This window comes from Cupressus sempervirens, chromosome 2, assembly GCF_028749045.1.
Source record: "Cupressus sempervirens isolate cs-2001-9-10 chromosome 2, ASM2874904v1, whole genome shotgun sequence".
Lineage (NCBI taxonomy): Eukaryota > Viridiplantae > Streptophyta > Pinopsida > Cupressales > Cupressaceae > Cupressus > Cupressus sempervirens.
The window spans coordinates 553,572,412-553,597,411 of NC_143119.1; positions in this window are offsets into that span (position 1 = coordinate 553,572,412).

Below are 25,000 nucleotides of genomic sequence, written 5' to 3' on the forward strand. Positions count from 1 at the left end.
GAAACGCCTTGGGCTTTTTGTCCACACAATGCAAACTCCAAATGCTCTCTTTAGGGGGAGCTGAAGAAGAGTATCTCCCACAGAACCCACGAGCTGCAGCCATTTGAATCGCATAGGGAAGGACAGGGCATGGAGAGTTTCTGCATCCAAACAAAAATTATCGGTAATACTCTACGCTTCTACTAGCCTGGACCACAAAAGGCTGTCATGACAGTGCCATGCACTTCTGTAGGATGAGACAGTGAAGAGGCAAGCACGCACCGAGAATGCACTAGCGAATAAATTATGTGGCAACCAAACCTTTCGCTGGCCCCCTTCTCAATCCCAAGGCTCTACTGATCGGCAAAAACTTAGGGTGGAGAGTGGACCCTTGATGAAATTAGGGACGTCGAGCAATGCACCCGTGCAACCATCTCTTTCCTTCTTGCCGTCCGGGCAGGATAAAAATGCAATGATAGAATGTGCCAATGAGATGGAGCCCTTGGCTAAAAGATACAACTCCATACACACTCAGCAACAAGCGCATCTTAGAATCGAACACCAAATGTGCAGTGTGTTGCAAGCCATGTAGACACCTACATATAGGGTATATCCATCAAAACAAAGCGACAAGTACTTCCCACCAGCTCCGCCATTGCGATTACTGAATGGGATAATACTCACCGCCACAGATTAATGACCATCATTACCATCTTGAAATAGATACAAGCACATCGAGCTTCATCCGATCAGCTGGATGAATTTAACCTTGAAGGGGCCCAATCCAAAAGTTTCGGAGGTCATCTCCTGGAACTCTCAAGAACAAGGCCCATCTTACATGCAAACTCTGCTACTGCGCAAACATAGGTTGCAATTAAAGAGAAATTGCAAGGCCGTCACAATGGCCTGAGGCCAATGCTCTGACTAAGTCAATTTTCTCTTGCAATCACCATGCCGCCGTTCACAGAGAGATCTCCCCATTCACTTGTGACGCGATGCACAATCCAAGGGCTAGACGCGAGCTCGCCCTTGAAAGGCCACTTTCCAAGGCATCCCCCGATGACACATTGGAATGACAACCGCTGTCGAACCATTTCCCAATGTTGTGCCGATCAAGTTGGCACAGAGCTGCTAGACGAGGGCTCCCATTTTAGATCGAGTTTTAAAATCACCAAGAAGACGTGGTGAGGGCTAGAAACTGCTGCCAAACCTTTTTCCGAAATTGCGCCAGCTGAGTGACTAGAAAACTTACTTTACGCGATAGGCACGCAAAAAATTTTGCTAGAGTGCCAAGCACCCACCTCATGGCTAGAGACAAGGGCTCGCCATTAGATCAACTTTGAAATTGCTGAACAAATGCGCTGTAAAATGGCAACCGCTGCCAAGTCTCTTCCGTAGGTTCATCGGTGGAGTGATCGAAGAAGCTGATCTAAGAGAGGGTCCAAGCATAGGCATTCGCTGGGGGATTCGGGCCAATGGCATAAATTTATGCAATACTCGAGCAACACCAGACGGAGGTGCTAGATGAGGGCTCCCATTTTAGATCAAGTTTTAAAATCACCAAGTAGACGCGATGAGGGCTGGCAACCGCTGCCAAACCTTTTTCTGAAATTGCGACAGCTGCGTGACAAGAAAAAATGATCTAAAGGAGAGTCTAGGTATAGCACCCTCGAGGGTGGGCTTCATGCCCCTCTAATTGATTCAACGTCGGCGTCCACCATTTCAAAATCTGACATATCCATCCGCCCTGACAGCGGCATTGAATCAATGAGAGGGGCACGGGAGAGGCTCGCAAAAACCACCTCTCTCATTGTAGCCATGATAGGCATGCAAAAAATTTTTTCTAGAGCACCAAGCACCCACCTCATGGCTAGAGACAAGGGCTCGCCATTAGATCAACTTCGAAATCGCAGAACAGACGCGGTGTAGAATGGCAATCGCTGCCAAGTCTCTTCCGTAATTGCGTTGGTCGAGTGATCGAAAAAGGTGATCTAAGAGAGGGTCCAAGTGTAGGGCATTCGTTGGGGTAATCGCACCGATGGCAAAAATTTATGCAATACCCAAGCAACACCGGACGGAGGTGCTAGACGAGGGCTCTCATTTTAGATCAAGTTTTAAAATCACAAAGAAGACGCAGTGAGTGCTGGAAACCGCTGCCAAACCTTTTTCCAAAATTGCGCCAGCTAAGTGACAAGAAAACATGATCTAAAGGAGAGTCCAGGAATAGCACCCTCGAAGGTGGGCTTCATGCCCTTCTAATTGATTCAACGTCGACGTCCTCCATTTCAAAATCTGACATATCCATCAGCCCTGACAGCGGTGTTGAATCAATGAGCTGCGCACGAGAGAGGCTCACGGCAACCACCTCTCCCATTGTAGCCACGATAGGCTCGCAAAAAATTTTGCAAGAGTGCCAAGTACCCACCTCATGGCTATAGACAAGGGCTCGCCATTAGATCAACTTCGAAATCGCAGAACGGACGTGGTGTAGAATGGCAACCACTGCCAAGTCTCTTCCGTAATTGCGTCGGTCGAGTGATCAAAGAAGGTGATCTAAGAGAGGGTCCAAGTGTGTAGGCATTCGTTGGGGGATTCACGCTGATGGCAAAAATTTGTGCAATACCCGAGCAACACGGAACGGAGGTGCAAGACAAGGGCTCCCATTTTAGATCGAGTTTTAAAATCACCAAGTAGATGCGGTGAGGGGCTGGCAACCGCTGCCAAACCTTTTTCCAAAATTGCGCTAGCAGAGTGACAAGAATACATGATCTAAAGGAGAGTCCAAGAATAGCACCCTCGAGGGTGGGTTTCATGCCCCTCTAATTGATTCAACGTCGGCGTCCACCATTTCAAAATCTGACATTTCCATCCGCCCTGACAGCGGCGTTGAATCAATCAGGGGGGCACGGGAGAGGCTCGCGGCAACCACCTCTCCCATTGTAGCCGTGATAGGCACGCAAAAAATTTTGCTAGAGCGCCAAGCACCCACCTCATGGCTAGAGACAAGGGCTCGCCATTAGATCAACTTCGAAATCGCTGAACAAACGCGCTGTAGAATGGCAACCGCTGCCAAGTCTCTTCCGTAGTTGCATCGGTCGAGTGATCGAAGAAGGTCATCTAAGAGAGGGTCCAAGTGTAGGCATTCATTGGGGGATTCACGCCGATGGCATAAATTTATGCAATACCCGAGCAACACCGGACGGAGGTGCTAGACAAGGGCTCCCATTTTAGATCGAGTTTTAAAATCACCAAGTAGACACGGTGAGGGCTGGCAATCGCTGCCAAACCTTTTTCCAAAATTGCGCCAGCTGAGTGAGAAGAAAACATGATCTAAAGGAGAGTCGAGAAATAACACCCTCGAGGGTGGGCTTCATGCCCCTCTAATTGATTCAACGTCGGCGTCCACTGTTTCAAAATCTGACATATCCATCCGCCCTGACAGCGGCGTTGAATCAATGAGGGGGGCACGGGAGAGGCTCGTGGCAACCACCTCTCCCGTTGTAGCTGCCATAGGTATGCAAAAAATTTTGCTAGATCGCCAAGCACCCACCTCATGGCTAGAGACAAGGGCTCGTCATTAGATCAACTTCAAAATCGCTGAACAGACGCACTGTAGAATGGCAACCGCTGCCAAGTGTCTTTCGTAGTTGCGTCGGTCGAGTGATCGATGAAGGTGATCTAAGAGAGGGTCCAAGCGTAGGCATTTGTTGGGGGATTCATGCCGATGGAATAAATTTATGCAATACCCAAGCAACACCGGATGGAGGTGCTAGACGAGGGCTCCCGTTTGAGATCGAGTTTTAAAATCACCGAGTAGATGCGGTGAGGGCTGGCAACCGTTGCCAAACCTTTTTCCGAATTGCGCTAGCTGAGTGACAAGAAAACATGATCTAAAGGAGAGTCCAGGAATAGCACCCTCGAGGGTGGGCTTCATGCCCCTCTAATTGATTCAACATCGGCGTCCACCTTTTCAAAATCTGACATATCCATCCGCCCTGACAGCGGCATTGAATCAATGAGGGGGGCACGAGATAGGCTTGCGGCAACCACCTCTCCCATTGTAGCCATGATAAGCATGCAAAAAATTTTGCTAGAGCGCCAAGCACCCACCTCATGGCTAGAGACAAGGGCTCGCCATTAGATCAACTTTGAAATCGCTGAACAGACGCGCTATAGAATGGCAACCGCTGCCAAGTCTCTTCCGTAGTTGCGTCGGTCGAGTGATCAAAGAAGGTGATCTAAGAGAGGGTCCAAGCGTAGGCATTCGTTGGGGGATTCGCGCCAATGGCATAATTTCATGCAATACCCGAGCAACACCGGACGGAGGTGCTAGACGAGGGCTCTCATTTTAGATTGAGTTTTAAAATCACCGAGTAGACGTGGTGAGGGATGGCAACCGCTACCAAACCTTTTTCCGAAATTGCGCTAGCTGAGTGAGAAGAAAACATGATCTAAAGGAGAGTCGAGGAATAGCACATCCGGGGTGGGCTTCATGCCCCTCGAATTGATTCAATGTCGGCGTCCACTGTTTCAAAATCTGACATATCCATCCGCCTTGACACCGGCATTGAATCAATGAGGGGGGCACGGGAGAGGCTCACGACAACCACCTCTCCTATATAAGCTATTAGTGCGAGGCTCGCTCTGCATTAGAAATTAGCGAACACACTGACATCCGCCTTAAAAATAAAAATCCTTTAAAATTCCTACCAAATAGCCATTCACGACCCAATTTTTTATGAGGTTAGCAGAGGATCAAAAGATTGTCATCGGTTAGGAGATGTGAGTTCATGGAGCCGAGGGACTGAAATGGTCATTGAGCTCATCCAATCAACTGGATGAATTTCACCTTGAAGGGGCCCAATCCAAAAGTTTCGGAGGTCATCTCCTAGAACTTTCAAGAACAAGGCCCATCTTACATGCAAACTCTGCTACTGCGCAAACATAGGTTGCAATTAAAGAGAAATTGCAAGGCCATCACAATGGCCTGAGGCCAATGGCTCTGACTAAGTCAATTTTCTCTTGCAATCACCATGCCGCCGTTCACAGAGAGATCTCCCCATTCACTTGTGATGTGACGCACAATCCAAGGTCTAGACGGGAGCTCGCCCTTGACCACAGAGAGGTTCCGATAAGAGAAGCTCCCCTGCTCGCTCGCACAAACATCCCAAATTCTAGACACAAGCTCCCACCCTTAGCATCGCTCTCCAGATCACCGCAATGACACATTGGAATGACAACCACTGTCGAACAACTCTTGAAATTGTGGCAATGGAGTGAGAAAGAAGAGCAACTTTGGGGAGCCGCGCATAGCAAACGGGCTGTGCTGCTACTTCATTCCACTCTTATATAGATTTGAAATTGTCAATTTCATTTGGAATCCAAGGCTGCATTCATCCTTGCTCAAACAAGCAATGGCTCTTCTAATCGAATGGCCATGGAGAGCTTCTGGTAACAAAGGCTCCCTTGTCACTCGTGATGCGCAGGCCAACTGCTAGACGATGGGTCGCCCTTCAGATCGCTGCCCAGGCAACCACCACAACGGCACCATTGGAATGATAACCGCTGCCGAACCATTCTAAAAAATTTGTGCCAAAGAAGTTGTTGCGTAGAGAACGATTCTGGGGAGAGAGCCCTCGCATAGAAAAATTGGGATGGCTTCACGACCCTCCCAATAGAAACGATGCTGGTGCCAATATTCCAAAAATCTGAATAACGTGTCTTTCGCGAACACCAGCACTGATTTCTAGGGGAGGGTCACCGAGAACTTTTGTTATCAAAGCTCCCATTGTAGCAGCGATAGGAACACAAAAAATTGCTAGAGCCCCAAGCACCCACCTCATGGCTAGACAAGGGCTTGCCATTAGTAGATCAACTTTGAAATTGCTGAACAGACGTGTTGTGGAATGGCAACCACTGCCAAGCCTCTTCCGTAATTACGTCGGTCAAGTGATCGAAGAAGGTGATCTAAGAGAGAGTCCAAGGCTAGGGATTTGTTGGGGGATTTGCGCCGATAGCAAAAAATTATGCAATACCTGAGCAACACCGGACGGAGGTGCTAGACGAGGGCTCCCATTTTAGATCAAGTTTTAAAATCACCAAGTAGATGCGGTGAGGGCTGGCAACCGCTGCCAAACCTTTTTCCAAAATTGCGCCAGCTGAGTGACAAGAAAACATGATCTAAAGGAGATTCCAGGAATAGCACCCTCGAGGGTGGGCTTCATGCCCCCTCTAATTGATTCAACGTCGCTGTCCACCGTTTCAAAATTTGACATATCCATCCGCACTGAGAGCGGCGTTGAATCAATGAGGGGGGCACGGGAGAGGCTCGTGGCAACCACCTCTCCTGTTGTAGACGCGATAGGCACACAAAAAATTTTGCTAGAGCGCCAAGCACCCACCTCATGGCTAGAGGCAAGGGCTCACCATTAGATCAACTTCGAAATCGCTGAATAGACGCGCTATACAATGGCAACCACTGCCAAGTCTCTTCCGTAGTTGCATCGGTCGATTGATCGAAGAAGGTGATCTAAGAGAGGGTCCAAGCGTAGGCATTCATTGGGGGATTTGTGCTGATGGCATAAATTTATGCAATACCCGAGCAACACTGGATGGAGGTGCTAGACGAGGGCTCCCATTTTAGATCGAGTTTTAAAATCACCAAGTAGACGCGGTGAGGGTTGGCAACCGCTGCCAAACCTTTTTCCAAAATTTTGCCAGCTGAGTGACAAGAAAACATGATCTAAAGGAGAGTCCAGGAATAGCACCCTCGAGGGTGGGCTTCATGCCCCTCTAATTGATTCAACGTCAGCGTCCACCATTTCAAAATCCGACATATCCATCCGCCCTGACAGCGGCGTTGAATCAATGAGGGGGGCACGGGAGAGGCTCGCGACAACCACCTCTCCCCTTGTAGCCGCGATAGGATGGCAAAATTTTTTTGCTAGAGCGCCAAGCACCCACCTCATGGCTAGAGACAAGGGCTCGCCATTAGATCAACTTCGAAATCGCTGAACAGACGCGCTGTAGAATGGCAACCGCTGCCGAGTCTCTTTCATAGTTGCGTCGGTCGAGTGATCGAAGAAGGTGATCTAAGAGAGGGTCCAAGCATAGGCATTCGTTGGGGGATTCGCGCCGATGGCATAAATTTATGCAATACCCGAGCAACACCGGACGGAGGTGCTAGACGAGGGCTCCCGTTTTAGATCAAGTTTTAAAATCACCAATTAGACGCGGTGAGGGCTGGCAACCGTTGCCAAACCTTTTTCTGAAATTGCGCCAGCTAAGTGACAAGAAAACATGATCTAAAGTAGAGTCCAGGAATAGCACCCTCGAGGGTGGGCTTCATGCCCCTCTAATTGATTCAACGTCGGCGTCCACCGTTTCAAAATCCGATATATCCATCCGCCCTGACAGCGGCGTTGAATCAATGAGGGGGGCACGGGAGAGGCTCACGAAAACCACCTCTCCCATTGTAGCCATGATAATCATGCAAAAATTTTTGCTAGAGTGCCAAGCACCCACCTCATGGCTAGAGACAAGGGCTCGCCATTAGATCAACTTCGAAATCGCTGAACAGACGCGCTGTAGAATGGCAACCGCTGCCAAGTCTCTTCTGTAGTTGCGTCGGTTGAGTGATCGAAGAAGGTGATCTAAGAGAGGGTCCAAGCGTAGGCATTCATTGGGGGATTTGCACTGATGGCATTAATTTATGCAATACCCGAGCAACACCTGATGGAGGTGCTAGAAGAGGGCTCCCATTTTAGATCGAGTTTTAAAATCACCAAGTAGACACGGTGAGGGCTGGCAACTGCTGCCAAACCTTTTTCCGAAATTGCGCCAGCTGAGTGACAAGAAAACATGATCTAAAGGAGAGTCCAGGAATAGCACCCTCGAGGGTGGGCTTCATGCCCCTCTAATTGATTCAACATCGGCATCCACCATTTCAAAATCTGACATATCCATCCACCTTGACAGCGGCGTTGAATCAATGAGGGGAGCATGGGAGAGGCTCACGGCAACCACCTCTCCTGTTGTAGTTGCGTCGGTCGAGTGATCGAAGAAGGTGATCTAAGAGAGGGTCCAAGCGTAGGCATTTGTTGGGGGATTCGCGCCGTTGGCATAATTTTATGCAATACCCGAGCAACACCGGACGGAGGTGCTAGGTGAGGGCTCCCGTTTTAGATCGAGTTTTAAAATCACCAAGTAGATGCGGTGAGGGATGGCAACCGCTGCCAAACCTTTTTCCAAAATTGTGCCAGCTGAGTGAGAAGAAAACATGATCTAAAGGAGAGTCAAGGAATAGCACATCCAGGGTGGGCTTCATGCCCCTCTAATTGATTCAACGTCGGCGTCCACCATTTCAAAATCTGACATATCCATCCACCTTGACACCGGTGTTGAATCAATGAGAGGGGCACGGGAGAGGCTCGTGGCAACCACCTCTCCTATATAAGCTATTAGTGCGAGGTTCGCTCTACATTAGAAATTAGCGAACACACCAACATCTGCCTTAAAAATCTAAATCCTTTAAAATTCCTACCAAACAGCCATTCACAACCCAATTTTTTATGAGGTTGGAAGAGGAGCAAAAGATTGTCCTCGATTAGGAGATGTGAGTTCATAGAGCTGACGGACTGAAATGGTCATCGAGCTCATCCGATCAACTGGATGAATTTCACCTTGAAGGGGCCCAATCCAAAAGTTCCGGAGGTCATCTCCTGGAACTCTCAAGAACAAGGCCCATCTTACATGCAAACTCTGCTACTGTGCAAACATAGGTTGAAATTAAAGAGAAATTGCAAGGCCGTCACAATGGCCCGAGGCCAATGGCTCTGACTAAGTCAATTTTCTCTTGCAATCACCATGCCGCCGTTCACAAAGAGATCTCCCCATTCACTTGTGACGCGACGCACAATCCAAGTGCTAGACGCGAGCTCGCCCTTGAAAGAAAGACCACTTTCCAAGATATCCCCCATTCACTTGTGACGTGACGCACAACCCAAGTGCTAGACGCAAGCTCACCCTTGAAAGAAAGACCACTTTCCAAGACATCCCCCGATGACACATTGGAACGACAATCGCTGTCGAACCATTCCCAATGTTGTGCCGATCGAGTTGGCATAGAGGCGACCTTAGGGAGCTCCCGCGTAGCAATTGGGATGTGCTTTCATACCCATCTCTCACAAAAACCAATCTTAGCTGTGAACAAATTTTGCCGCAATGGCACCATTGGAACGACAACCACTGTCGAAAAACTCCCGAATTTGTGCCCCGATGGATTGAGAAAGAATAGCAACTTTGGGGAGCCGCGCATCGCAAATGGGCTGCTTCTTCATTTCACTCTTATATATAGATCCGATGTCGTTGATTTCATTTGGAATCCGAGGCTGCATTCGTCCTTGCTTACACAAGCAATGGCTCTTCTCATCGAATAGCCACGGGGAGCTTCCGATCACAAAGGCTCCCTTGTCACTCGTGATGCGCAGCCCAATTGCTTTCCGAAATTGTGCCAGCTGAGTGACAAGAAAACATGATCTAAAGGAGAGTCCAGGAATAGCACCTCGAGGGTGGACTTCATGCCCCTCCAATTGATTCAACGTCGGCGTCCACCATTTCAAAATCTGACATTTCCATCCGCCTTGACACCGTCGTTGAATCAATGAGAGGGGCATGGGAGAGGTTCGCGGCAACAACCTCTCCTATATAAGCTATTAGTGTGAGGCTCGCTCTGCATTAGAAATTAGTGAACACGCCGTCATCTGCCATAAAAATCCAAATCATTGAAAATTTTGACCAAACAGCCATCCACGACCCAATTTATTATGAGGTCGTCTAAGGAGCAAAAGATTGTCATCGGCTAGGAGATGTGAATTCATGGAGCCAAGGGACTGAAATGGTCATCAAGCTCATCCGATCAACTAGATGAATTTCACCTTGAAGGGGCCCAATCCAAAAGTTTCGGAGGTCATCTCTTGGAACTCTCAAGAACAAGGACCATCTTACTTGCAAACTCTGCTACTGCGCAAACATAGGTTGCAATTAAAGAGAAATTGCCAGGCCATCACAGTGGCCCGAGGCCAATGCTCTGACTAAGTCAATTTTCTCTTGCAGTCACCATGTCGCCGTTCATAGAGAGATCTCCCCATTCACTTGCGATGCAACGCACAATCCAAGTGATAGACGCGAGCTCGCCCTTGAAAGGCCAGGCCACTTTCCAAGACATCCCCCGATGACACATTGGAACGACAACCGCTGTCGAACCATTCCCAATGTTGTGCCGATCGAGTTGGCACAGAGGTGACCTTAGGGAGCTCCCACGTAGCAATCGTGATGTGCTTTCTTACCCATCTCTCACAAAAACCAATCTTAGCTGTGAACAAATTTAGAATCCGAGGCTCGTATCCATCGATATCGTCGGCACTGGGTCTATATATTCAAAGGCCATGGAGAGGTTTCGATAAGAGAAGCTCCCCTACTCGCTTGCACAAACATCCCAAATGCTAGACACAAGCTCCCGCCCTTATCATCGCTCTCCAGATCGCCGCAATGACACATTGGAATGATAACCACTGTCGAACAACTCTCAAATTTGTGCCGATGGAGTGAGAAAGACGAGCAACTTTGGGGAGCCGTACATGGCAAACAGGCTGCTGCTTCATTTCGCTCTTATATATAGATCTGATGTCGTTGATTTCATTTAGAATCCAAGGCTGCATTCGTCCTTGCTCACACAAGCAATGGCTCTTCTCATTGAATGGTCACAGGGAGCTTCCGATTACAAAGGCTCCCTTGTCACCCGTAATGCACAGCCCAACTGCTAGATGACGGCTCGCCCTTCAGATCGCTGCCCAGGCAACCACCACAACGGCACCATTGGAATGACAACCGCTGCCGAACCATTCTGAATTTTTTTTTCCAAAGAAGTTGTTGCAAAGAGAACGACTTTGGGGAGAGAGTCCTCGCATAGCAAAATCGGGATGGCTTCACGGCAGCTGGATGGGATTTGAATTCATGGAGCCAAGGGAGTGAAATGGTCATCGAGCTCATCCGATCAACTGGATGAATTTCACCTTGAAGGGGCCCAATCCAAAAGTTCTGGAGGTCATCTCCTGGAACTGTCAAGAACAAAGGCCAATCTTACATGCAAACTCTGCTACAGCGCAAACATAGGTTGCAATTATAGAGAAATTGCAAGGCCGTCACAATGGCCCGAGGCCAATGCTCTGACTTCTAAGTCAATTTTCTCTTGCAATCACCATGCCGCCGTTCATAGAGAGATCTCCCCATTCACTTGTGATGACGTACAATCCAAGTGCTAGACGCGATCTCGCCCTTGAAAGGCCACGTTCCAAGACATCCTGATGACACATTGGAATGACAACCACTGTCGAACCATTCCCAATGTTGTGCCGATCGAGTTGGCATAGAGGCGATCTTAGGGAGCTCCAGCGAATCGATCAGGAAGTGCTTTCGTACCCATCTCTCACAAAAACCAATGTTAGCTGAACAATTTTAGAATCCAAGGCTCATATCCATTGATATCATCGGCACTGGGTCTATATTCAAAGGCCACGGAGAGGTTCCGATAAGAGAAGATCCCCTGCTCTCTTGCACAAACATCCCCAAATGCTAGACGCAAGCTCCCGCCCTTAGCATCGCTCTCCAGATCACCGCAATGACACATTGGAATGACAACTGCTGTCAAACAACTCCCAAATTTGTGCCGATGGAGTGAGAAAGAAGAGCCAGATCAGGTCGACAAAAATGGCTAAGCCAGATCAGGTCGGCCAGCATGGCTCGGCCACCATTTTTCGTCGAGAGCTTTCGATATTAAAGCTCCCATGTAGCCGCGAGAAGTATGCCATGGATCGGCAACCACTGCCTCAGCTTTCCCAAAATTGAGTCATCAGAAAACATGATCTAAAGGAGAGCCGAGGAAAAGCACTGAGATCACTTCATGCCCCTTTCATTCATTCAACATCAGCATACACCGTTTGAAAACCCAACAATCCGATCCGCCTAGACACCAATGTTGAATCAATAAAAGGGGCATGGGAGAGGCTCGCGGCAACAACCTCTCCTATATAAGCTATTAGTGTGAGGCTCGCTCTGTATTAGAAATCTATGATAGTGCGGACAAAAACCTTAAAAATCCAATTCAATGAAAAATGTGACCAAACAGCCATCCACGACACCATTTTTGGAGCTCGCCCAGATCGGCTCGGCTAGAATGGCTCACCCAGATCGGCGCGGCCAGCATGGCTCAGCCAGATCGGCTCGGCCAGCATGGTGACTTGCTGACTCGGTGAGAGTACTTCGAACTGTCAAGAACAGAGGCCAATCTAACATGCAAACTCTGCTACTGCGCAAACATAGGTTGCAACTATAGAGAAATTGCAAGGCCGTCACAATGGCCCGAGGCCAATGCTCTGACTACTAAGTCAATTTTCTCTTGCAATCACCATGGCGCCGTTCACAGAGAGATCTCCCCATTCACTTGTGACGACGCACAATCCAAGTGCTAGATGTGAGCTCGCCCTTGAAAGGCCGCATTCCAAGACATCTCGATGACACATTGGAATGAAAACCGCTGTCGAACCATTCCCAATGTTGTGCCGATCGAGTTGGCATAGAGGCGATCTTAGGGAACTCCCGCGTATCGATGAGGAAGTGCTTTCGTACCCATCTCTCACAAAAACAAATGTTAGCTGAACAATTTTATAATCCAAGGCTCGTATCCATCGATATCGTCAGCACTGGGTCTATATTCAAAGGCCACAAAGAGGTTCCGATAAGAGAAGCTCCCCTGCTCGCTTGCACAAACATCCCCAAATGCTAGACGCAAGCTCTCGCACTTAGCATCACTCTCCAGATCACCGCAATGACACATTGGAACGACAACCACTGTCGAACAACTCCCAAATTTGTGCCGATGGAGTGAGAAACGAGAGCCAGATCGGGTCGACGAAAATGGCTAAGCTAGATTGGGTCGGCTAGCATGGCTCGGCCACCATTTTTCACCGAGAGCTTTCGATATTAAAGCTCCCATGTAGCCGCGAGAAGTACACCATGACAAATTGCTAGAGCATTGAGCACCCATAGCAAATTGCCATTATACCAAGCAACGTCGGAGTGCTAGACAAGGGCTCACATTTAGATCAAGTTTTAAAACCACCAAAAACACACGCCATGGATCAGCAACCGCTGCCTCACCTTTTCAAAAATTGAGTCATCGGAAAACATGATCTAAAGGAGAGCTGAGGAAAAGCACTGAGATCGCTTCATGCCCCTTTCATTCATTCAACATCAGCATACACTGTTTGAAAACCAAACAATCCGATCCGCCTAGACACTAATGTTGAATCAATGAAAGGGGCATGGGAGAGGCTCGCGGCAACAATCTCTCCTAAATAAGCTATTAGTGCGAGGCTCGCTCTGCATTAGAAATCTGTGATAGCACGGACAACTCCCTTAAAAATCCAATTCAATGAAAAATGTGACCAAACAGCCATCCACAACACCATTTTTGGAGCTCGCCCAAATCAGCTCAGCCAGAATGGCTCACCCAGATTTGCTCGACCAGCATGGCTCGGCCAGATCGGCTCGGCCAGCATGGTGACTTGCTGACTTGGTGAGAGTACTTCGAAGTGTCAAGAACAAAGGCCAATCTAACATGCAAACTCTGCTACTGCGCAAACATAGGTTGCAATTATAGAGAAATTGCAAGGCTGTCACAATGGCCCGAGGCCAATGCTCCGACTACTAAGTCAATTTTCTCTTGCAATCACCATGCTGCCATTCACAGAGAGATCTCCCCAATCACTTGTGACGACGTACAATCCAAGTTCTAGATGTGAGCTTGCCCTTGAAAGGTCGTGTTCCAAGACATCTCGATGACACATTGGAACGATAACTGCTGTCGAACCATTCCCAATGTTGTGCCGATCAAGTTGGCACACAGGCGATCTTAGGGAACTCCCGCGTATCGATCAGGAAATGCTTTCATAACCATCTCTCACAAAAACTGATGTTAGCTGAACAATTTTAGAATCCAAGGCTCATATCCATCGATATCGTCGGCACTGGGTCTATATTCAAAGGCCACAGAGAGGTTCCGATAAGAGAAGCTCCCCTGCTCGCTTCCACAAACATCCCCAAATGCTAGATGCAAGCTCCCGCCCTTAGCATCGCTCTCCAGATCACCGCAATGACACATTGGAATGACAACTGCTGTCGAGCAACTCCCAAATTTGTGCCGATGGAGTGAGAAAGAAGAGCCAGATCGGGTCGACGAAAATGGCTAAGCCAGATCAGGTCGGCCAGCATGGCTCGGCCACCATTTTTCACCGAGAGCTTTCGATATTAAAGCTCCCATGTAGCCGTCACAAGTACACCATGACAAATTGCTAGAGCGCCAAGCACCCATAGCAAATTGCCATTATACCAAGCAACGCCGGAGTGCTAGACAAGGGCTCACGTTTAGATCAAGTTTTAAAATCACCAAAAACACACACCATGGATCAGCAACCGCTGCCTCACCTTTTCCAAAATTGAGTCATCGGAAAACATGATCTAAAGGAGAGCCAAGGAAAAGAACTGAGATCGCTTCATGCCCCTTTCATTGATTCAACATCAGCATACACCGTTTGAAAACCCAACAATCCGATCTACCTAGACACCAATGTTGAATCAATGAAAGGGGCATGGGAGAGGCTCGCGGCAACAACCTCTCCTATATAAGCTATTAGTGTGAGGCTCGCTCTGCATTAGAAATCTGCGATAGCACAGACAACTCCCTTAAAAATCCAATTCAATGAAAAATGTGACCAAACAGCCATCCACGACACCGTTTTTGGAGCTCGGCCAGATCGGGTCAGCCAAAATGGCTCACCCAGATCGGGTCGGCCAACATGGCTCACCCAAATCGGCTTGGCCAGCTTGGCTAGGCCAGCATGGCTCACGCAGATTGGCTCAGCCAGATCGGGTCGACCAGCATGGTGACTTGGTGACTCGGTGAGAGTACTTGGAACCGTCAAGGACAAAGGCCAATCTTACATGCGAACTCTTCTACTACGCAAACATAGGTTGCAATTATAGAGAAATTGCAAGGCCATCACAATGGCCTGAGGCCAATGCTCCGACTACTAAGTCAATTTTCTCTTGCAATCGCCATGCTGCCGTTCACAAAGAGATCTCCCCATTCACTTGTGACGACGCACAATCCAAGTGCTAGACGAAAGCTCGCCCTTGAAAGGCCACGTTCCAAGACATCCCGATGAAACATTGGAATGACAACCACTATCGAACCATTCCCAATGTTGTGCCGATCGAGTTGGCATAGAGGCGACCAAATAGCCATCCACGACATCATTTTTGGAGCTCAGCCAGATCGGCTCGGCCATAACGGCTTGCCCAGATTGGCTCGGCCAGCATGGCTCGGCCAGAATGGCTCAGCCAGAATGGCTCACCCAGATCGGCTCGGCCAGCATGGCTCGGCCAGAACAGCTCGCCCAGATCGGCTTGGCCAACATGACCCGGCCAGAATGGCTCGGCCAGCATGGCTCGGCCAGAATGGGTCGCTCAGATTGGCTCGGCCAGAATGGCTCACCCAGATCGGCTCGGCCAGCATGGCTTGCCCTAAACAGCTCAACCATATCAGGTCGGCCAGAATGGCTCGCCTAGATCGGCTCGGCCAGCATGGCTCGGCCAGAATAGCTCAGCCAGATCGGGATGGTGACTTGATGAACGGACTTAGAGATTCGACTTGGTGGGCTGACCTGGCGGGGTGACTTCATAAATGCACTTGAAGGGTCAACTTGGTGGGGTGACTCTATGAACGAACCTAAAGAGTTGAGTTGGTGAGAGTACTTGGCGAGGTGACTCGATGAAAGGACTTAAAGAGTCGACTTGGTGAGAGTACTTGGTGGGGCGACTTGATGAATGCACTTGAAGAATCGACTTGGTTAGAGTACTTGGTGGGGCGACTTGATGAATGAACTCAAAGAGTCAACTTGGTGAGAGTACCTGGTGGCTCGACTTGATGAGCAGACTTAAAGAGTCGACTTGGTGAGAGTACTTGGCGGGGTGAACTGATGAACGAACATAAAGAGTCGGCTTGGTGGGAGTACTTGGTGGACCGACCTGGTGGGGTGACTTTATGGACGGACTTAAAGAGTCAACTTGGTTAGATTACTTGTTCTGGTGACTTGATGAACAGACTTGAAGAGTTGACTTGGTGGGGTGACTTGATGAAAGGACTTAAAGGGTCGACTTGGTGAGAGTACTCGGCAGGGCGACTTGATGAACGGACTTAAAGGGTCGACTTGGCGGGGTGACTTGATGAACGGACCTAAAGAGTTGACTTGGTGAGATTACTTGGTGGGGTGAACTGATGAACGGACTTAAAGAGTCAACTTGGTGGGCCGACTTGATGAACGGACTTATAGAGTCGACTTGGTGAGAGTAGTTGTTCTGGTGACTTGATGAACGGACTTAAAGAGTCAGCTTGGCGGGGTGACTTGATGAAAGGACTTAAAGAGTTGACTTGGTCGGGTAACTCGATGAACGAACTTAGAGGGTTGACTTTGCAGGGTGACTTGATGAACGGACCTAAAGAGTTCACTTGGTGAGAGTACTCGGTGGGGTGACTTGATGAACAGACTTAGAGAGTCGACTTGGTGAGAGTCCTTGGTGGGCCGACCTGGTTGGGTGACTTCATGAACTGACTTAAAGAGTCAACTTGGTGGGAGTAGTTGGTGGGGTGACTTGATGAACGGACTTCAAGGGTCGACTTGGCGAGGTGACTTTATGAACGGTCCTAAAGAGTTGACTTGCTAGAGTACTTGGTGTGGTGACTTGATGAAAAGACTTAAAGAGTCGAATTGGTGAGAGTACTTGGTGGGGTGACTTGATGAATGCACTTGAAGGGTCAACTTGGTGGGGTGACTTTATGAACAGACCTAAAGAGTTGACGTGGTGAGAGTGCTTGGTGGGGTGACTTGATGAACATAGTTAAAGAGTCGACTTGGTGAGAGTAGTTTGTCAGGTGACTTGATGAATGCACTTGAAGAATCGACTTGGTTAGAGTACTTGGTGGGGTGACTTGATGAACGGACTTAAAGATTCAACTTGGTGGGCCGACCTGGTAGGGTGACTTGATGAACGGACTTAGAGAGTCGACTTGGTGAGAGTACTTGGTGACTTGGTGGGCCGACCTGGCCGGGTGACTTGATGAACAAACTTAAAGAGTCGACTTGGTGAGAGTACTCGGTGGGCTGACCTGGTCACGTGACTTGATGAACGGACTTAAAGAGTCAACTTGGTGGGCCGACTTGGCTGGGTGACTTGATGAACGAACTTAAAGAGTTGACTTGGTGGGTCGAACTAGCGGGGTGACTTGGTGAGAGTACTTGGTGGGCTGACCTGGCAGGGTGACTTGATGAACGAACTTAGAGAGTCGACTTTGTGAGAGTACTTGGTGGGTCGAACTGGCGAGGTGACTTGATGAACGAACTTAAAGATTCGACCTAGTGAGAGAAGTTGGTGGGCCGAGCTGGCGGGCTGAATTGATGAACAAACCTAAAGAGTCGACTTTGTGAGAGTACTTGGTGGGCCAACCTGGCGGGGTGAGTTGATGATCGAACTTAAAGGGTCGACTTGGTGAGAGTACTTGGTTGGCCGACCTGGCGGGGCGACTTGATGAACAAACTTAAAGAGTCGACTTGGTGAGAGTACTCGGTGGGGTGCCTTGATGAACAAACCTAAAGAGTCGACCTGGTGAGAGTACTTGGTTGGCCGACCTGGCGGGGTGACTTGGTGAGTAAACTTAAAGAGTCAACTTGGTGAGAGTAGTTGGTGGGCTGACCTGGCAGGGTGACTTGATGAACGAACTTAAAGAGTCGACCTAGTGGGCCGACTTGGCAGATTGACTTCATGAATGAACTTAAAGAGTCCACTTGGTGGGCCGACCTGGCGGGGTGACTTGATGAACGAACTTAAAGAGTCGACTTGGTGAGAGTAATTTGTGGGCTGACCTGGCGGGGTGACTTGATGAATGAACTTAAAGAGTCAACTTGGTGGGGTGACTTAATGAACGCACTTGAAGGGTCGACTTGGTGGGGTGACTCTATGAATGGACCTAAAGATTTGACTTGGTGAGAGTACTTGGTGGGGTGACTCGATGAAAGGACTTAAAGAGTCGACTTGGTGAGAGTACTTGGTCGCTCGACTTTATGAGCAGACTTAAAGAGTCCACTTGGTGAGAGTGGGCCTAACGGGGTGATGTGGTGAGTGGGCATAACGGGGTGAGTTGGTGGGGCGACTTGGCGAGTGGTATTAGAGAGTCGATGTGGTGAGGTGACTCGGCGATTTGGTTCGTTGAGATGACATGGTGAGCTGACTTGGCGAGTTGACCTAGCGAGCGAACTTAAAGAGTCGACTTGGTAACGTACTTGAGTCGACTTGGTGAGACGACCTGGCGAGCGAGCTCAAAGAGTCAACATGGTGAGGCAACTCATGGAGTCAACATGGTGAGGTGACTCATGGTGAGGAGCTATCCTTGAGGTGACTTGGTGGGCCTACTTGATTAGTCAACTTGGTGAGCCGGCCTGACGAGCTAACACAGTGAGCGGGCTTAAAGAGGCGACAACTTGGTGGGGTAACTTTACAAGCCAACTTATCGAGGCGAGATGGTGAGTCAACTTGGTGAGCTGACTTGGTGAGCGCACTTAAAGAGTCAACTTCGTGAGGTGACTCGGTGAGTTAGCCCGCTGATGCAACTTGGGCGGGCCGACCTGGTGAACGAACTTAAAGAGGCGACTTAGGCAGGCTGATGTGGTGAACGAACTTAAAGAGTTGACTTGGCAACGTACTTGAACAATCGACTTGGTGAGCTGACATGGTGAGTGGGCTTAGAGAAGCAACTCGGTGGGGCGACTTGATGAACGGACTTAAAGGGTTGACTTGGCGGGGTGACTTGATGAACGGACCTAAAGAGTTGACTTGGTGAGAGTACTTGGCAGGGTGAACTGATGAACGGACTTAAAGAGTCGACTTGGTGGGAGTACTTGGTGGGCTGACTTGATGAACGGACTTATAGAGTCAACTTGGTGAGAGTAGTTGTTCCGGTGACTTGATGAACGGACTTAAAGAGTCGGCTTGGCGGGGTGACTTGATGAAAGGACTTAAAGAGTCGACTTGGTCGGGTGACTCGATGAACGAACTTAGAGGGTCCACTTTGCAGGGTGACTTGATGAACGAACTTAAAGAGTTGACTTGGTGAGAGTACTCGGTGGGGTCACCTGATGAATAGACTTAGAGAGTCGACTTGGTGAGAGTCCTTGGTGGGAGTAGTTGGTGGGGTGACTTGATGAACGGACTTGAAGGGTCGACTTGGCGAGGTGACTTGATGAACGGTCCTAAAGAATTGACTTGGTGAGAGTACTTGGTGTGGTGACTTGATGAAAAGACTTAAAGAGTCGAATTGGTGAGAGTACTTGGTGGGGTGACTTGATAAACGCACTTGAAGGGTCGACTTGGTCGGGTGACTTGATGAATGAACTTAGAGGGTCGACTTTGTGGGGTGACTTGATGAACGGACCTAAAGAGTTGACTTCGTGAGAGTACTCGGTGGGGTGACCTAATGAACAGACTTAGAGAGTCGACTTGGTGAGAGTCCTTGGTGGGCCGACCTGGTTGGGTGACTTCGTGAACTGACTTAAAGAGTCGACTTGGTGGGAGTAGTTGGTGGGGTGACTTGATGAACGGACTTCAAGGGTTGACTTGGCGAGGTGATTTGATGAACGGTCCTAAAGAGTTGACTTGGTGAGAGTACTTGGTGTGGTGACTTGATGAAAGGACTTAAAGAGTCGAATTGGTGAGAGTACTTGGTGGGGTGACTTGATGAATGCACTTGAAGGGTCGACTTGGTGGGGTGACTTTATGAACGGACCTAAAGAGTTTACGTGGTGAGAGTGCTTGGTGGGGTGACTTGATGAACATAGTTAAAGATTCAACTTGGTGAGAGTAGTTGGCCGGGTGACTTGATGAACGCACTTGAAGAATCAATTTGGTTAGAGTACTTGGTGGGGTGACTTGATGAACGAACTTAAAGATTCGACTTGGTGGGCCGACCTGGCGGGGTGACTTGATGAACGGACTTAGAGAGTCAACTTGGTGAGAGTACTTGGTGACTTGGTGGGCCGACCTGGCCGGGTGACTTGATGAACAAACTTAAAGAGTCGACTTGGTGAGAGTACTCGGTGGGCTGACTTGGTCACGTGACTTGATGAACGGACTTACAGAGTTGACTTGGTGGGCCGACTTGGTCGGGTGACTTGATGAATGAACTTAAAGAGTCGACTTGGTGGGTCAAACTCGCGGGGTGACTTGGTGAGAGTACTTGGTGGGCTAACCTGGTAGGGTGACTTGATGAACGAACTTAGAGAGTCAACTTTGTGAGAGTACTTGGTGGGTTGAACTGGCAGGGTGACTTGATGAACGAACTTAAAGAGTCGACCTGGTGAGAGAACTTGGTGGGCCGAGCTGGCGGGGTGAATTGATGAACGAACCTAAAGAGTCAACTTTGTAAGAGTACTTGGTGGGCTGACCTGGCGGGGTGAGTTGATGACCGAACTTAAAGGTTTGACTTGGTGAGAGTACTTGGTGGGCCGACCTGGTGGGGCGACTTGTAGAACGAACTTAAAGAGTCGACTTGGTGAGAGTACTCGGTGGGGTGCCCTGATGAACAAACCTAAAGAGTCGACCTGGTAAGAGTACTTGGTGGGCCGACCTGGTGGGGTGACTTGGTGAGCAAACTTAAAGAGTCGACTTGGTGAGAGTAGTTGGTGGGCTGACCTGGCGGGGTGACTTGCTGAACGAACTTAAAGAGTCAACCTGGTGGGCCGACTTGGCAAAGTGACTTCATGAACGAACTTAAAGAGTCCACTTGGTGGGCCGACCTGGCGGGGTGACTTGATGAACAAACTTAAAGAGTCGACTTGGTGAGAGTAATTTGTGGGCTGACCTGGCGGGGTGACTTGATGAATGAACTTAAAGAGTCGACTTGGTGGGGTGACTTGATGAATGCACTTGAAGGGTCGACTTGGTGAGGTGACTCTATGAACGGACCTAAAGAGTTGACATGGTGAGAGTACTTGGTGGGGTGACTCGATGAAAGGACTTAAAGAGTTGACTTGGTGAGAGTACTTGGTGGCTCGACTTTATGAGCAGACTTAAAGAGTCCACTTGGTTAGAGTGCGCCTAACGGGGCAATGTGGTGAGTGGGCCTAACGGGGCGAGTTGGTGGGGTGACTTGGCGGGTGGTATTAAAGAGCCGATGTGGTGAGGCGACTTAGCGAGTTGGTTCGTTGAGATGACATGGTGAGCTAACTTGGCGAGTCAACCTGGCGAGTGAACTTAAAGAGTCGACTTGGCAACGTACTCGAGTCGATTTGGTGAGGCGACCTGGCGAGCGGGCTCAAAGAGTAACCATGGTGAGGCGACTCATTGAGTCAACATGGTGAGGTGACTCATGGTGAGGAGCTATCCTTGAGGCGACTTGGTGGGCCTACTTGATTAGTCGACTTGGTGAGCCGACCTGACGAGCTGACACGGTGAGCGGGCTTAAAGAGGCGACGACTTGGTGGGGTAACTCGGCAAGCCAACTTATCGAGGTGAGATGGTGAGTCGACTTGGTGAGCTGACTTGGTGAGCACACTTAAAGAGTCAACTTCGTGAGGTGACTCGGCGAGTTAGCCCGCTGATGCGACTTGGGCGGGCCGACCTGGCGAACGAACTTAAAGAGGCGACTTGGGCAGGCTGACCTGGTGAGCGAACTTAAAGAGTTGACTTGGCAACGTACTTGAACAACTGACTTGGTGAGCTGACATGGTGAGTGGGCTTAGAGAAGCAACTCGGCGGGGTGAACTGATGAACGGACTTAAAGAGTCGACTTGGTGGGAGTACTTGGTGGGCCGACTTGATGAATGGACTTATAGAGTCGACTTGGTGAGAGTGGTTGTTCTGGTGACTTGATGAACGGACTTAAAGAGTCGGCTTGGCGGGGTGACTTGATGAAAGGACTTAAAGAGTCAACTTGGTCTGGTGACTCGATGAACGAACTTAGAGGGTCAACTTTGCGGGGTGACTTGATGAATGGACCTAAAGAGTTGACTTGGTGAGAGTACTCGATGGGGTGACCTGATGAACAAACTTAGAGAGTCGACTTGGTGAGAGTCCTTGGTGGGCCGACCTGGTTGGGTGACTTTGTGAACTGACTTAAAGAGTCGACTTGGTGGGAGTACTTCATGGGGTGACTTGATGAACGAATGTCAAGGGTCCACTTTGTGAGGTGACTTGATGAATGGTCCTAAAGAGTTGACTTGGTGAGAGTACTTGGTGTGGTAAATTGATGAAAAGACTTAAAGAGTCAAATTGGTGAGAGTACTTGGTGGGGTGACTTGATGAACGCACTTGAAGGGTCAACTTGGTGGGGTGACTTTATGAATGGACCTAAAGAGTTAACGTGGTGAGAGTGCTTGGTGGGGTGACTTGATGAACATAGTTAAAGAGTCAACTTGGTGAGAGTAGTTGGCCGAGTGACTTGATGAACGCACTTGAAGAATCGACTTGGTTAGAGTACTTGGTGGGGTGACTTGATGAACGGACTTAAAGATTTGACTTGGTGGGCCGACCTGGCGGGGTGACTTGATGAACGGTCTTAGAGAGTCGACTTGGTGAGAGTACTTGGTGACTTGGTGGGCCGACCTGGCCGGGTGACTTGATGAACAAACTTAAAGAGTCGACTTGGTGAGAGTACTCAGTGGGCTGACCTGGTCACGTGACTTGATGAACGAACTTGAAGAGTCGACCTGGTGAGAGAACTTGGTGGGCCGAGCTGGCGGGGTGAATTGATTAACAAACCTAAAGAGTCAACTTTGTGAGAGTACTTGGTTGGCCGACCTGGCGGGGTGAGTTGATGACCGAACTTAAAGGGTCAACTTGGTGAGAGTACTTGGTGGGCCGACCTGGCGGGGCGACTTGATGAACGAACTTAAAGAGTCAACTTGGTGAGAGTACTCGGTGGGGTGCCCTGATGAACAAACCTAAAGAGTCGACCTGGTGAGAGTACTTGGTGGGCCGACCTGGTGGGGTGACTTGGTGAGCAAACTTAAAGAGTCGACTTGGTGAGAGTAGTTGGTGGGCTGACCTGGCGGGGTGACTTGATGAACGAACTTAAAGATTCAAACTAGTGGGCCGACTTGGCAGAGTGACTTCATGAACGAACTTAAAGAGTCCACTTGGTGGGCCGACCCGACGGGGTGACTTGATGAACAAACTTAAAGAGTCGACTTGGTGAGAGTAATTTGTGGGCTGACCTGGTGGGGTGACTTGATGAATGAACTTAAAGAGTTGACTTGGTGGGGTGACTTGATGAATGCACTTGAAGGGTTGACTTGGTGGGGTGACTCTATGAACAGACCTAAAGAGTTGACTTGGTGAGAGTACTTGGTGGGGTGACTCGATGAAAGGACTTAAAGAGTCGACTTGGTGAGAGTACTTGGTGGCTTAACTTTATGAGCAGACTTAAAGAGTCCACTTGGTGAGAGTGGGCCTAACGGGGCGATGTGGTGAGTGGACCTAACGGGGTGACTTGGTGGGGCGACTTGGCGAGTGGTATTAGAGAGCCGAAGTGGTGAGGCGACTTGGCGAGTTGGTTCGTCGAGATGACATGGTGAGCTGACTTGGCGAGTCGACATGGTGAGCGAACTTAAAGAGTCGACTTGGCAACGTACTCGAGTCGACTTGGTGAGGCAACCTGGCGAGCGGGCTCAAAGAGTCAACATGGTGAGGTGACTCATTGAGTCAACATGGTGAGGCGACTCATGGTGAGGAGCTATCCTTGAGGCAACTTGGTGAGCCAACCTGACAAGTTGACACGGTGAGCTGGCTTAAAGAGGTGATGACTTGGTGGGGTAACTCGGCAAGCCAACTTATCGAGGTGAGATGGTGAGTCGACTTGGTTAGCTGACTTGGTGAGCGCACTTAAAGAGTCAACTTCATGAGGTGACTCGACGAGTTAGCCCACTGATGCGACTTGGGCGGGCCGACCTGGCGAACGAACTTAAAGAGGTGACTTGGGCAAGCTGACCTGGTGAGCAAACTTAAAGAGTTGACTTGGCAACGTACTTGAACAACCGACTTGGTGAGCTGACATGGTGAGTGGGCTTAGAGAAGCAACTCGGTGGGGCAACTTGGCGAGCACACCTGCTGCGGGAAGGTGGTAAAATGACTAGGTGATTCGACTTGGTGACCTAACTTAGGGAGCTGACTTGGTGAGCGAACTTAAGGGGTCAACTTGGTGAGGCAACCTGAATAGTCGACTCGGTGAGGTGACTTGGGGAGCCGACATGGTGAGCGGTCTTAAAGAAGAGGTGACCTGGTGGGGCAACCTAGTGAGGCGAGACGGTAAGTCATTTTGGTGAGTTGGCTTGATGAGCTGTGAGTGGACTTAAATAGTCAATCCTTGATTTTGCAAAGACCACATGGTTAGATGACTTGGTGAGCTGACCTGGCTAGCAAAATTGGCAAGAAAACTTATAGAATCGACTTACTGTCCCCAGCCAGGATCGCACGCCTGGGTCGACCCAACTTGGGTCACCCGACTAGGTCAACCCATCTCTGTCGCCCCAGCCTCGGGCGACCCGACTGGGTCGCCAGAGTGGGTCAACGAGGGGAAAAAAAAAAAAACAAAAAAAATCATGGGAGGCCCTGTACAGCGAAAAGCGCTAAATTTTGGGCATTACAAAAAAAAAAAAAAAACAAGTTACCCGCTTTTGGATCACGCACAACTTTCAGTTCACGTATTGCCGAGCCGACTTGAGGCGTTATGCCTAGCTAGCAAAATTTGAGGTAGGGTAGCCGAAATGATCCGATTTGAGAATTTTCTTTATAAAAAGAGATCATGATAGGCCTCGTAAGGCAATAAAGAATGAAATTTTGGGAGTTCAAAAAAAAATGT